General features: G+C 36.0%; 2 protein-coding genes across 2 annotated transcripts in view; one reads left to right on the top strand and one right to left on the bottom strand.

Moving 5' to 3' along the window:
* Window positions 1-8,985, bottom strand: part of LOC127505693 (protein adenylyltransferase SelO-like) — a 557,335-nt gene that overhangs the window by 332,638 nt on the left and 215,712 nt on the right. The gene's annotated exons all lie outside the window — the stretch shown is intronic.
* The window catches only part of myo3a (myosin IIIA), a 124,200-nt gene continuing 121,459 nt past the window's right edge, over window positions 6,245-8,985 (top strand). The window contains exon 1 of the mRNA XM_051881367.1: window positions 6,245-7,522. The gene's annotated coding sequence lies outside the window, so the exon portion shown is untranslated. The remainder of the gene's footprint in view (window positions 7,523-8,985) is intronic.

Here is an 8,985-nt window from a genome sequence, read left to right as displayed (position 1 = left end):
TTTCCATCTAAACTGGTTATATCTCTTAAGCCCAGTATTGCATGTTTTATGAGCAGTAGGATAACTATATTCATCTGCACAGTCAGGCAGAGCCGAAGTACAACCAAAACAATGTTCTTCAGCAAAATGCATGCAGTTTTGTTTTTTAACTGCTAGAGGGCCAAAAGTTAAATAGTGTACCTTTAAATTAGGGATGCACAATAATATCGGCCGCTAAAAATTATCGTCTGAAAAAGGCATTTTCGGTTTTTGGCCGGAATATGCCGCTTCGCCCCTTCATGTTCAGCAATCAGGTTTCACTCTCGCGCAGCATGTTTTGTAACTTTGCGTGCCGCTCCGCTTCTGAAGATGCACAACTTTGAAGCAACTTGCCTTGTATTTTTTTTAAATTCAGATTCAGTAAAATTATTGAATTTAATTAAAAAGTCTTATAATACAATTATACAAAAAAACTAATTTAAAATAGTAAAAGAATAATTTATAAAAAAAAAAAAAAAAAAAAAAAAAAGTAATTCAAAAATTTCGGTTTCAGCCCAAAATTTTTATTTTGGTGCAAGCCTACTTTAAAGGGTTAGTTCACTCAAAAATTAAAATTCATGAATTACTCTCCCTCATGTCGTTCCAAATCCGTAAGACCTTCATTCAACTTTGGAACACAAATTAAGATATTTTTGATGAAATCCAAGAGGTTTTTTTATCCTCAATAGAAAGCAATGAAATTACCACATTCAAGGTCCAGAAAAGTAGTAAAAACATCGTTAAAATAGTCAACGTGACTACAGTGGTTCAACCTTAATGTTATGAAGCGACAAGAATGCTTTTTGTGTGCAAAAACAAAACAAAAAAATGACTTTATTCAACAATTTCATCTCTCCCCTGTCAGTCTCGTACGCTGTTTATGTTCTATGTCAGAACGCCAGCTCAGTATTGGCCGGCTCCTGCTTCAGCGTTACACGCGTGCGTCGTGCTGCTCAAGTGAACCGCCTCGGCCAATACTGAGCCGGCGTTCGGATGTAAACACAAAAGTGCTGAACTGCGTTAACTGCGTACGAGACTGACAGGGGAGAGACGAATTTGTTGAATACAGTCGTTATTTTTGTTTTGTTTTTGCACACAAAAAGTATTCTCATCGCTTCATCAAAAATATCTTAATTTGTGTTCCGAAGATGAACGAAGGTCTTACGGATTTGGAACGAAACAAGGGTGAGTAATTAATGACAGAATTTTCATTTTTTGGGTGATCTAACCCGTAATAAATAAAAGAGCAATTATTCCATGATTGTTTGATTGTTGTATGATATTGTCTTCCTGCAGCTCTCAGTTTGAGATGAACTCTCAATGGCTGCAGGATTTCGCTCCTTACTCCCCCAGAAGTGAGCTTGACTCCAGCTCTGCGAGACAGGAGAGTCCCGTGAGCAGCTACAGCTGGATGAAACAGGAACCAGAGACTGAAGTAATCCAGTGGGAAAATATAAACTCGCTGCCAGCTGCTGATTATACAGAGCAGGACAACACTCTGAGCAGTGCCACCTCCAGTACGTGATTTGTCAACTTCTGAGAATCAATGTTAATCTCCAAAATGCAAAGATGGGACACAGGTAGAGAGAACATTTAAGTATTGTCTGCAGTGAAGTCAGGACCGGCCCAGGCACTGTTGGTGCCCTTGGTGAGATTTTAGTGCCTGCCTGCTTTGGACTATAGTCCTAGGCTGAAACTGTGTCAGAAATCACCCCTCATTCACTATTCCCTACATTAGTTCACTTGAGGGAGTGAATGAAAAACGAGTAAGCGAATTTGGACTCTGAGTGTGCCGGAAGGGACATAGTTTTAATAGTTTTAACTGTTTGCTCCAGTACTAAGATGAAAAGATTTATCTTGAACTCTCATGGAAACTATGTAAAAACCTTAATTAAACAATTTAATTATCAATTAAAAAGGAATTTATACCTGTATGATATTAGCCACATTGTTTGAAAAAATGGACGGATGGATGATCCAGCTGCAGGCGCCATCTTCTGGTCAGATGTGGGAATTCATTCCGTGCGTGACTCTCACAGTGCATTATGGGTATTCTCTAGCCGCTAAGCATACATCGGTTGTACACTCATTATTGTGGTGCATTGTGGGATTGAATGAGTGCACTTGATAACATCCACTATGGTTTCGGACACCACTACAAATGGCTGACCCCTCAAATAGTGCCCTATTTAAGGGTATAGGGGGCGATTTCGGACACAGCTCTAGTCAGGGTTTCTTTTAAAAGAACATGCATAGAATTAAAAGCAAGTAGCAGTAAAACTGGGGGGAAAAACATTACAGAAGCTTAAATTTATTTTAAAGAAAACACTAATACCTATGGTAACTGCACTGTCATGCATAATTAACGTGTCACGGTGATGTATTAAAATCATGTCATGATGCAAGTAGTGTGTAAATTAGTTCAATACAACATTGTCAACTATTAAGTTTTTTCATTTGTCAATTTTATCGTAAACTAATTGTAATCTAAAGTACTAAAAGGATGATAATAGGCATCTAAAATCACTAAAAAGCTGTCACTCATCTCAGTTCATCGCAATCTCATAAAGTTCCGTTATAATCAATGAAGCTGTCTTCACTACATAATGAATCTCTTATTTACATCTTTTCTACAATTCATTTGTTATAATGAGAGGATTCACGTGTGTGCAGAACTCAGATTCAGCAGCACTGAACAAAAACTCTGACGTTTTGAGCGGTGAATGGATTCTGACTAACTAAAACACCTCTGATTGGCCATTTCATTCAAGAGATCAACAGACATGTCTGTGATTGGCTTCATTGCTCAACGCTGCATTGTAAATAGAAACTCTTTAATGCTCTCCAGAGCACAAATGAAAATACACACTGGAGTGTTTGTCAAATCAGTTTTGCCAATATGATATTATCACAGTATCAACTGAGGGTGCCGTTTCTTTCATTTGAGCACCCCTGTAGAACCAGACATGCCTCTCATGCGGCGCCCTTCTGTCATTTTGCGCCCTGAGTGATGTGCTTGGTACAGTTTTGTCATTAACCAGATGGGTGTTTTTTTGAATCCCAACCAGGGCTGTTATTAATGGAAGACTGTGATAATGTTTTTTTTTTACTCCCCACTGTCCGTTGTGTCCTTTTGTCAAGGTGTGTAACTAAATGAGATAACAGTTAATTAGAGAATTTTTTCTTCTGTAGGAACAAATACATACATAGTTTATCTCTTTCTCTCTCTTTCTCAGCAGTGATACCGCCGATCATGGAAGATGTACCCAGTAGTGTTATGCTGACCATCACCAAACTTCACTGTCTGCTGGAAAGCAAACAGGAGAGGATTGATGCTCTGGAGAGACAGGTGCAGGACCTACTGGAGGATCGCAGGTTCCTCCGCTCTCAGATCGAGAACCTCACTGGCGCTCTCTCTGCTCATGTCTGTCGAGGGGTTTCAGATGAAACAGTAGGAGAAAGTTAAATGGTTACTATGAAGTCTTCAAGCCACTGCATAAACTGTAACTGAATGGACCCTTAATGTTCAAACATTTAATTTTTTTGCTATTGTCATGTTATCATTGTTAATAATTTATTTGAATGAGTTTTGAACAATTACCGGTATATATTAGGTATTCAATATTTATTATTGTTATTATTATTATTAGTAGTAGTAGTAATAATAATGGTGAAAATTTTGTCAATTTACGACTGTACGACTTTCTGGGGACCATAAAATGTCTTTATCTTTGTCACTAAAGTTGTGGGCACAAAATTCAGTCATTTCAATAGGAATCCACAGAATCTGGAATTTTGCAAGAGGGCGAAATATTTTTCTGTGAAGATTTGCAATTTTTCCAAAATTTTACATGCAAAATATCATTTCCAATTGTCCATTTTCAGTAGTGTAGCGATGCATGAAGCCCCGCTTGGTCTCTCACATTGATGATCTATACAGCAGTCTGAAAGCTCTTCGCCCTCGCCTCACGGGATTTTACCTGGGCAACGGCAAATGTCCCTGCTAAAAAACCCTGCTAAATCCAACCTAGGATGATTGTCTGGTCTTAGCAGGTTTAGCAGCCTGGATGTAGATGGGTTTTGGCCACTTCATTAGATGGTCAGACTGGGAGAACCAGCTGAACACCAGCTTAAAGCAACTAAGACCAGCCAATCAGATTAGGCTGGTTTTAGCTTTTTTCCAATAGGGGTGGCCACACCTTAAGTCTTTTTTTTTAATAACCTATGACAAAAGGTTATGAATGACATGAAATATGTGTTAATTTTTTAGTAACCTATTGAAAATGCATTGCTTTGGTGCATAATGTAGAACAAAAGCGCATGGAACTCGCATTTCATTTTGCTATTTAAGCAGTTGCTGCTTGATAGCTTGTTAAAAAAAAAAAAAAAAAAAAAAAAATAGCAACATTAAGAAAAGGTAATGGATTTGTAATATGTAATATGCTTTATTGCCATTTGTTGAGAAGCCGTTTTTTTTTTTTTTTTTTTTTTTTAAATATTTGTAGACATGCATATTTTAATAAAGGTTATCTATTTCTATCATAAGCGACGTTAAAAGATATGATGACTACACGGACAGTCACTGGTGATCACCTGTAATATAACTGACCAGAAAGGGTCTTGAACGAAGTGAGCGCATAGTTTTGATGGGCTTATTCAAATGAACTGAACTGAACACTTCCGCCAGCATAACTTTCTGTTACTACTGAGAAATCACGAGCGAACTCCACGCCTAGACACTAGAGGGCGCTCTGATACCTCTGCTGGTTGAGCGTGTTATGTGTAACCGTTTGCTTGTGGTTTTTTTCTTTTAATATATCTGCACAGAGACGAACTGGAGGTAAGTGGGAGGCTGGACAAGAAACATACAATGCTAAATAATGATAATTCACTAAAAATGAAAATTCTGTCATCATTTACTCACGTCATTCAAAACATGACTGATTTTCTTCTGAGGAACAGGATTTTGAAGAATGTTGGTAACCGAACAGTTTTGGTTTCCATTGATTTCCTTCGTATGGAAAACAAACAAAAAACAACAGAAATACTAAGAAATTTTTCAAAATATCTTCTTTTAAGTTCCATAGAAGAAAGTCCTACAGCTCTGTGACAACAAGAGATATATAATGATAGAATTTTCATTTTTGAGTGAACTCTCCCTAAAATGATGAATTGTTCTTTTGAAGTACATTTAGGCCTGGTTTTACAGACAGGGCTTAGATTTAGCCAGGATTAGGCCTTAGTTAAATTAGGACATTAAGTAGCTTTTATGAACATGCCTTAGAAAAAACATTACTGGTGTGCATCTTGAGACAAAACAATGGCACTTAACATATGTAGGTGCAATTGCTTTCAGATAAAGCAGCTCAAAACATGCATTTTAGTCTGGGACTAGGCTTAAGCTTGTCTGTGAAACCAGGGGTTAAAGAAGTGTTCCGATACTCATGTTCACTGGTTTTATTTTATCAAACTATTTTCAACAGTTGTAGTCTTAAAATTAAAGGTTCAAAATTGGCATCTATGGTTCATTGAAGAACCTTTATGGAACCTTTAATTGCACAAAAGGTTCTTTATAGTGGGAAAAAAGGTACTTTTAAGAACTGTTAAAGAGTTAGTTCCCCCAAAAATTACATTTCTTTCGTTAATTACTCACCCTGATGTCGTTCCAAACCAATAAGACCTTTGTTCATCCTCAGAACACAAATTAAGATATTTTGGATGAAATCTGAGATGTTTTTTATCTCCCATAGAAAGCAACGAAATTAACATTAATGGTCTAGAGAAGTAGTAAAGACATTGTTAAAATAGTCCATGTGACTGCAGTATTTCAACCTTAATGTTATGAAGCGACGAGAATACTATTTGTGCGCAAAAACAAAACAAAAATAACGACTTTATTCAACAATTTCTTCCTCTTCTCTGTCAGTCTCCTACACAGTTGACACAGTACAGAGCTTCTGTGTTTATGTCCGAACGCTGGCTCAGTATTGGAGGAGACTGACAGGGAAGAGGAAGAAATTGTTTAATAAATTTGTTATTTTTGTTTTGTTTTTGCGCACAAAAAGTATTCTCATCTCTTCATAACATTAAGGTTGAACCACAGGAGTCACGTTGACTATTTTAACCATGCTTTTACTACTTCTTTGGACCTTGAATGTGGTAATTTCATTGCTTTCTATGGGAGATAAAAAAACCTCGGATTTCATTAAAAAATATCTTAATTTGTGTTCCGAAGATGATCGAAGGTCTTACAGGTTTGGAACGACATGAGGGTGAGTAATTAATGACAGAAATTTCATTTTTGGGTGAACTAACCCTTTAAAGGTTCTTTGGGGTTCTTTCCCCTTGTGTAGTTTCCTTTTCATATTTGATGTAACTCATGCTAGTATGCTTGCTTAACCATGTTAATAATTTGTTGGAAATCTTTTACCATGTCTTCATCTTCATTTGTGCTACATTTCAAGTGCCTTTCATGTGTTCAACACTTTGTTTACCTTTGACCCAGACTTTCAATCTTAAACCATGAAAATCCACCATAACATAATTATAAATACTTTTTAACTCCGCCTTTAAATGAGCCAAACAAGGGTGAAATAATGATAAACCATTTAGCTATTTATTGTGTGAAAATAAACCATTTTGCCACTAATTATGGCCGTCCTTTAATTAGGCTCTGACGTCATTTCCATCACAATGAACCATTTTGCCCCTATAAAGTTTAATCAAAAGTTACTTATTTACCATTAGTGTGAGTGAAGAACATGAGATGAAATATGAGACATATGATGTGTGAAGAGAAAAACAAAGACAAACCACAGTAAATATCGCTTGTGAACAGTTTTTATATTCTTGTAGAGAAAACTTAACTTCTTTGTAGCTGAAATGATGTATTGACCAATCAGCATCCTAGGCTATCCATTTTATATATTTTTATTCTATATAAAGACATCATTCTTCTGGTGGATGTTTCTTCTCTAGAGGTCTATATATAGCTGATGTCTTCACCAGTAGAATGAGCCCCAGATGAAGGTTTTCGGGCAGCAGGAAGTGACAGTGTGGCGTGTTTTCACTGTTTTCCTGCTGTTTGCCGTTCAAGTGGAGTGACAAATTAGCAGTGCAAAGCCATTATAGGGCTCCTCTGTGACTGTTTATCTTTCTGTGGGACTCTGTCTTTGTCATTCACACACTTTTTCTCTCGGCTTCCTGTCTGTCTCTCTTTCCAGTTTGTCTCTGTCTCTCTTACAACAAAGCAAGGACTGCTGATTGCCATTGCAGTCATTTTTGATGGGATGACTTCCGATAAATAAACAGGCTGAGTGTGTGAGAGTGTGTCCACCTGCTGTCTTTTCAGAGCAGACAGCTGTGGTCCTCGTGCAGACGGATGAGGGAACCGGAGGGTCTCGCTGAAGGGGGCGCCATGCTTTGAGCCTAATGGAGCCTGAAGCATCACAACGGATGTGACTGGAATGAGAACCGACCGCAGCAGCTGCGGCAGTGAGGTCCTGTAAGTGACGGATTTCACAGGGCGGTTTCATATGAGCTGAATGTGTGGCAGGTGCAGTGGCATGATTTTGAGCCAGAGTTCACCATCTTTCCTCCCGAAACTGCGTTTTATGTAAGATCCCAAACACTTGATGAATAGAGAACACCTGCAGGCTTATTTGACCAGATGACCAGTCATGACCGCTATATTTTCTACATAGGTAATGGTAATCTGTCAGATTGATATAAGAACATGTTTTCAGCCAGGAGCAAAACTGCCTTTCAGAACTGCCTCCCAGTTTTCATTTTCTACAGTCATAACAGTAATATATAAAATATGACAGAAACCCCATCTACTAACTTTAAATCGTAGTAGTTGAACTGGAAACCCACTCCTCTGATGGTGCTGCTCCTTCAATGTTAGTTTCCTTCAGTGTAACAATACAAATGGCATAATTCTACAACATAAAATTTTATTAAATAGTATGAAAAGGTCTGGCTTTATATTGAACATTACAGTATGGTGTATGTATATATATATATATATATATATATATATATATATATATATATACATATATATATATATATATATATATATATATATATATATATATATATATATATACATATATATATATATATATATATATATATATATATATATATATATTATACACACCGGACTGACTGACTTAGTGACTTTATAGATAGATTGATTGATTGATTGATTGATTGATTGCATTAGTGCAAGTTCTAAAAATTGTGCAAAAAGCTAAATAAAATAGGTAATATTTTTTTTGATTTTTTATTTTCATAAAGTACAACAGTTATGGGAAAGTATCCAGGTTGTTCAAATTTGCTGTTTATTTCTCCACTGAAAAGTTTGATTTTGTGTTACATTGATTTATTTTTGTGAATTATTTTAACCCTCTGGTCCTCTTCATTTAGGGGGTCACACTTGGCTCCTTCACGGTCAAAAGTGACTAAAGCCTTGAAATGTAACTTTTTTTGTTTTTCAGGAAAACCAATGTAATATATTTTTATTCAATAATATTTATATAATAATTAATAATAGATTATTATTTAAAATTTCGAGGGTATTTTATGATACTATGCAATATTTATACAATTTTTATTTTGTATAATAATTTTCTATTTTCCCCATTGAAAATAATACACACTTTTTTTTAAAATATATATTCAAATTATTTTTCAATTAAAGTAGTATTTCATGTTAAAATAGAGACAAGTCATTTATAATCAAATTTTTTGAAGGTAGATTAATGCCATCTGGTGGGAGTAAAAAAAGAAAAGAAAAATGTAATGCCATGGTGTAACCACCAGATTGCTATATAGTTCTATATAAAGTGGCTTATAAATTCTGTAGTGGTTTTTAGACATAAATACATATTTTTATTAAGTTGTGGATTTGGATTTATACTTGGACATTCTCAAAGACTACTTTTTGTCAAGGTTTAGATT

Source organism: Ctenopharyngodon idella, chromosome 23, assembly GCF_019924925.1.
Source record: "Ctenopharyngodon idella isolate HZGC_01 chromosome 23, HZGC01, whole genome shotgun sequence".
Classification (NCBI taxonomy): Eukaryota; Metazoa; Chordata; class Actinopteri; order Cypriniformes; family Xenocyprididae; genus Ctenopharyngodon; species Ctenopharyngodon idella.
Note: the sequence above shows the minus strand (reverse complement) of the source record. Positions and strands in the feature narration are given on the sequence as shown.